This window comes from Takifugu flavidus, chromosome 5 (assembly GCF_003711565.1).
Source record: "Takifugu flavidus isolate HTHZ2018 chromosome 5, ASM371156v2, whole genome shotgun sequence".
Classification (NCBI taxonomy): Eukaryota; Metazoa; Chordata; class Actinopteri; order Tetraodontiformes; family Tetraodontidae; genus Takifugu; species Takifugu flavidus.
In genome coordinates this window covers 17077285-17083284 of record NC_079524.1, presented here as the reverse complement: position 1 = coordinate 17083284, position 6000 = coordinate 17077285, and the positions used below count along the sequence as shown (strand labels likewise).

General features: G+C 48.4%; 1 protein-coding gene across 1 annotated transcript in view; it reads left to right on the top strand.

The window, feature by feature from the left end:
* Nucleotides 1-6000, top strand: part of LOC130525977 (uncharacterized) — a 242442-nt gene that overhangs the window by 190669 nt on the left and 45773 nt on the right.

Here is a 6000-nt window from a genome sequence, read left to right as displayed (position 1 = left end):
CAGACACCTGTGTTTTTGACATGCCAACACCTGTCACTGTACACGAGAAAGGTGAGAAATCTGTCTGGGCCTGACTCAGGAGGTGGGTTAGGGTCAGGGCCTGACCCAGGAGGTGGGTTAGGGTTAGGGCCTGACCCAGGAGCTGGGTTAGGGTCAGGGCCTGACCCAGGAGGTGGGTTAGGGTTAGGGCCTGACTCAGGAGGTGGGTTAGGGTTAGGGCCTGACCCAGGAGCTGGGTTAGGGTCAGGGCCTGACCCAGGAGGTGGGTTAGGGTTAGGGCCTGACTCAGGAGGTGGGTTAGGGTTAGGGCCTGACCCAGGAGCTGGGTTAGGGTCAGGGCCTGACCCAGGAGGTGGGTTAGGGTTAGGGCCTGACCCAGGAGCTGGGTTAGGGTCAGGGCCTGACCCAGGAGGTGGGTTAGGGTTAGGGCCTGACTCAGAAGGTGGGTTAGGGTCAGGGCCTGACCCAGGAGCTGGGTTAGGGTCAGGGCCTGACCCAGGAGGTGGGTTAGGGTTAGGGCCTGACTCAGGAGGTGGGTTAGGGTTAGGGCATGACCCAGGAGGTGGGTTAGGGTTAGGGCCTGACCCAGGAGCTGGGTTAGGGTTAGGGCCTGACCCAGGAGCTGGGTTAGGGTTAGGGCCTGACCCAGGAGGTGGGTTAGGGTTAGGGCCTGACCCAGGAGCTGGGTTAGGGTCAGGGCCTGACGCAGGAGCTGGGTTAGGGTTAGGGCCTGACAATGACCCAGGAGGTGGGTTAGGGTTAGGGCCTGACAATGACCCAGGAGCTGGGTTAGGGTTAGGGCCTGACAATGACCCAGGAAGTGGGTTAGGGTTAGGGCATGACCCAGGAGGAGTTCTTTTAATCTGTCTGCTATGGAAGAATGTGCTGTGTGCGAGCTAAGCTAATCAAATCAGTGAAGGTCTACGTATAATCTCACCATTATGACTCACAGTCTTTTGCTTTGTTTGGGACCTGCTATCTTGTGTCCCCCCCCTTAGACACATTTGACTTCTGTAACTAGGGACCTCCTAATCTCAATAAAAGAAGGATGGCGGGAGGTGTGCGTCAGAACGTGTTGGAGATCTGGAACTGAGCACATCTCTCCGTTCTCCTTGCAAGTAAAATTCAAAGCTGTTGTCTTTGCCTCATTTGTGTTTCTCGTGTTTCAGGTCGTTTGAAGCTAACACGACCAGGACCAGGACCAGGCTCAGGACAGGAAGAGCAGAAACTGGGTTGAAGTTCCTTCTCTCACCACTGGGGGGCAGTGGTGTCAAGCGGCAGGACATCTGAGGACCGCGCGTGAGCGGGCCATGCTGCCCGGTGCTGGTGATACAGAACCCTTAGCAAACAGGTGATCCACAAAGAGGTGTGGGGCCAGTTCATGGGGCCCCACCTCCACCTGTCAGGTGACAACCACGGTGGGGTTTAGCTGAAACCAGCTAACCAGCTCAGCTCCTGCCCAGGCTGGCAGGGAGGCGTGAAGATTGGTGTATTTGCTACACGAAGCAGGAGGATCACGTTAGCAGGCTAGCGTTAGCATTTAGCTGTAAACATGATTCAGCTGAAGGCACTTAGTCTCATTAAAGTCTTCCTAAACTTCACCGTCTTCATTATACTTTTGAATAAAATTAATCATCTAATCTAAAAAGCTCTGAAATATTAATGCTGCCTTGCTAATTATGCTTTGGACTCTGAATCCTGAGCAAAGCGTTTAGAGACGCGAGATGTTGGATTTTGGTCTCTGATATGAAACATTCTGACTTGAAACTTTATTATTCTGGACAGATTCATATTTTATTTAAAAAAGAACAATTGAGTTGAGGGGGGGGGGGGCTGCTGTCACAGGATGTTAGCCACCATGGCGGGTGCCGCTCGGCCTCTCTGTGTCATTACACACCTTTAAAGCGTACCTTAACTTTGATCTTTTGACTTTGTCTTTGATCTTTTAACCTTTCTGTTGTTCTGTTGATCTTTTTCTTTGACATTTTGACCTTTTCTTTGATTTTTTTACCTTTCTGTCGATCTTTTGACCTTTCTGTTGATCTTTTGACCTTTCTGTTGATCTTTTGACCTTTGCTTTGATCTTTTTTTAAATCTGCTCTGATATTTTGACCCTGCCTTTAATAGTGTGACCTCTGCTTTAATCTTTTGACCTTTCCTTTGATCTTTTGACCTTTGCTTTGGCATTTTGACCTTTGCTTTGATCTTTTGACCTTTCCTTTGATCTTTTGACCTTTTCTTCCACTCTTGCTGAGCATCATCAGTGAAAACATCGAGGTCGTGGCCTCACTGTGGTCCTTTCTGTGGGTTTGCAGCTTCTTCTGCGTTCAGAAGAATTCTGGCATCGGTGCTTCAGAAATGATTGTGTGAAACTCACATCTCAGCTTCTACAGCACAAACTGTCGGAGGACGAAGGGGACCAGCGCGTTGCTGCCACCCAGATTAGCTTTAGCACTTCCTGGGCTGCGGAGCCAGACGGAGGCTGCTCACCTGTGCTGGAGGTGATGATGGGCTCCATCAGGTGTGATGACAGGTTGTCAGGAGCGCTACATGTGCTCTATGGACTCTGAGTCCACCTGCAGAACTGGATCATCAGCAGTCACAAACGCCCTCTGTGTGCTGTCTGTGGCACTGATGCATGTTTGAACAATGTGAAGCACCTGTGCACCTCAGACGTGCATTTTATTCATCAGCAGCCGGCGTGAGTGTTGCTAATTAAACTATCTTGATTCAAATAAGCTCACGTTAGCTGTCACTGCTAACGTCAGGAGAGCGTTATTGGTGCGAGGGAGTTGTGTGGTGCTGTTGTGCGTTGTGTTTGTGCTGGGCAGCAGGGTTAGCAGCACAATTATGCTGCTGCTGTTGCTGCTACATTGTTATACTGGGAGAAAGGGAGGGAGTATAAAGGTACATTGAAGACGGTTTTGATTCCTTTCCTCCCTCCTCCCCTATTGGCTTCTCCTCACCCATCTTGGCCCTTCCCTCCCCTCTCTTACCCCTCCCTTTCCTTTTGGCCCCTCCCCATCCTCTCTTGGCCACTCCCTCTCCCCATCTTGGCCCCTCCCTCCTATCATTGGCTCCTTATCTCTATGCTGAGGGCTGGGGGGCGTGTTCCTCTGGAATAAACAGAACTCTGGTAATTCCTCCTGATTAATCTCATATCTGGAGCTCTGGAGTATCAGGAGTCCTTCATTTGAGACCTTTCTGGAAGATAAGGGAAGGAGCAGAATGTTATCATGAATGTTTCATCATTGAATCATGTTTCTGCGGGGGTGGGTGGGGGGGCAGGTGGGCCGCGCGTGTTCCTGAACGCCTCGTCCAACTGGAAAACTAGAATTACCGTTATTCCCCTCAACATTTATCCCAGATCTTCCTGCTGTTGTGTGGAATGAAGACATCAGAAGGTGTCCTTGTCTCCTTCTCTGTGTCGGGTTCTGCTGGACCCGGTCTGGTCCTGCCGCCTCCTGCTCCTGGTGGGCGAGCCCTCCCGCCGGCACCGTGCCCCTCCCCCGGTTCTGCTTTATTGGATATTGCGGCCGGGGTTTGTGCATGTTCTCAGGAGACTCGTGATGCTTGGAGAGTCCCGCGGAGCGCCGGTGGGTTCTGCAGCGAGGGGGGGGCGGGGGGGTTGTGGAGGCATCAATAATCCACGGCCTCTTTGCCAGGGAAACAGGAAGTGAAGGTAAAGGAAAGTGAGACCTGCACGGCGCACCTGAACCACCTCCCTACCCACCCCCCCATCAGCAGGAGGGTCCCCCCCCCCCCCCATATGAGCCTGGTCCTGCTCAAGGTTTCTTCCTGTTAAAGGGGAGATTTTCCTGTTGATTGTTAGGGATCAGGCCCTGGGATTCTGCATAGCACCAAGTTTGACTACAAGAGACATTACAAATAAAGATGATTTGATTTGATTTAAAAATAAAAGAACTGCGCCTGAAAATGAAGCAGAAGCAATAAAAACCCAACACCAGCGAAGCTTTCGAAGAATCTCAGATATTGATGAAACATTCTGGAAATCATGATGGAGAGATATTTTTCTCATGGCTCAAATTCCACAGCTATTAAGTGATTAAATGGATTTAATGGTGATATTCTGGAGTCCACCATTTCAGGTGAAGTTACACTGGGGAACAATCTGAAAATATCCTGTTGAAATTATTCTAAATTATTCTGATTAAAAATAAAATTGGCACGCTGATTCCAAAATTACAGTCATTTTCCCCCCAGCCCGTCAAGTTTTGAAAGCTTCTCCTCCAGATCAGCAGATTTCCCCTAATGAGCTGGAGTCAGACTGGCCAGCTGATGACAACTGGATCAGCTCCGTTGGTGCCGTCACCATTAAGAGGTGTGTGCAGCCCCCAAAAGGTCACTACTGCCAATATCCTATAGGGACACTTTGAACCAGAGGGGATCCTATAGATCAAAAAATCGACACAGTTTGATTCCGCAGCCAAAAACGAACATCTGTCAGACGAACTCCAGTTGTTTCCCAGTATTTCAGTTAAAACGTGGACCAAATTGTTCTGAAGAGAGGCGCTTGTGCTGGATATGACGCGATCCAACCACGAACACGTGACGTGTAGAGGAAGAAGAAGCGAAAGTGAAAGTTCTCAACTTCGGGCTCCATCTGGACTGAACGAGCCCTGATGGAAAACCTCTAATATTCAGGTAGCATTTGGTTCTTTCACTGCTGTCGTCTCGAATCAATGTTCCGCTGCGAGATGCGGCTTAATAAGCTGCGTGTGCGCAATGAGCGTGCGCGTGTTTCGGACGCACATTGCGGCTGGTCGACGGGAATGTTGTGACGCATGATCAAACTTTGTACCGTGTTTCCTCTAACTGCGTTTTCCGCTAACCCTGAGCCAACATTTTAGAGGTTGAGGAAGCACATTTTAACACTCACAATAAGTCGACGATATTATTTGCAGTTAGTGGAAAAATCCACGGAAAGAGAGACACAAACGCGACAGTTTTAGCCTCCTCTCTTGTCCCTCCACCAGGGGGACAATCAATCCTTTATTAAAAAAAGGAGAGTATGTAAAGAGGGAGAGATCAAGGCATTCCATTTTATTGTTTTAACAACTGGTTCTTTGTGGAATATGAATTTGTTATTATGGATTTATGAAATGTGTTCTATTTTGAATGAAGCAGTCCAGAAAACGAAAGGAAACCTAAACCCATGGTGTTTTGATATTTTTGGTCCTGTACATGTGGTCAGATCAGATTAGTCTGAGCAGAATTGGGTGTTTTTTGCCCTTTGCTGTGTGTCATCTATTCTATTCAGCATGTTGGGTTGCTTGACTTCTGTTGGGTCGTGTCAACTTGATGCATCACTTCTGAGATATTGACACACCTTTTTCCTGAGGCTGGCTCCAATGCTGCCAACACACCTGGCCATGGATATGGTGGGACTTCTGTGATGAGTGGGGTCAGAGGTGGTGGACAAGCTCTGCTCCAAAACAAGCTTGCTAGATATGTTTGGGATCTCCTCCGCCACAACCACCAGCTGCAACTAGTAGCTGTGCACGCCATGCAGAGTTTTGACCTCTAGGTCAGGCTACAAATGTTTTTTCCAGCACCATCATGTGTTCGTGAGAAACATGATGCGCCTGATCAAAAAAAGCTGCTTGTAATCTGACAGACGAGCCATGATGAGATGTCAAGGTGCATTGTTGAAAATGAAGATCCTCTTCTTGGAATCCTGTCTGAGATGACAGAAGATGATGCTGCATTTGACCCACTTTGATGATGTGATGACGTATTTCTGTTTAGTTTTGAATGCATTCTCATCTTATTTGTTGAATTTAATGTTGAGAACTGACATCTTGAAAGAATTTAACCAGATAAAAAATGATTTAATTTGTATTTGTGTGCGTCCGTCTAATGCCACCGCACCTTCTGAAACACCCAGGAGAAACATTTTTTCCACAACTGTTTTATATTTAACATGGTGTAAACTTTTAAGATGTCCCAAAACTTTTTTCCAATATATATGTGGCCTGT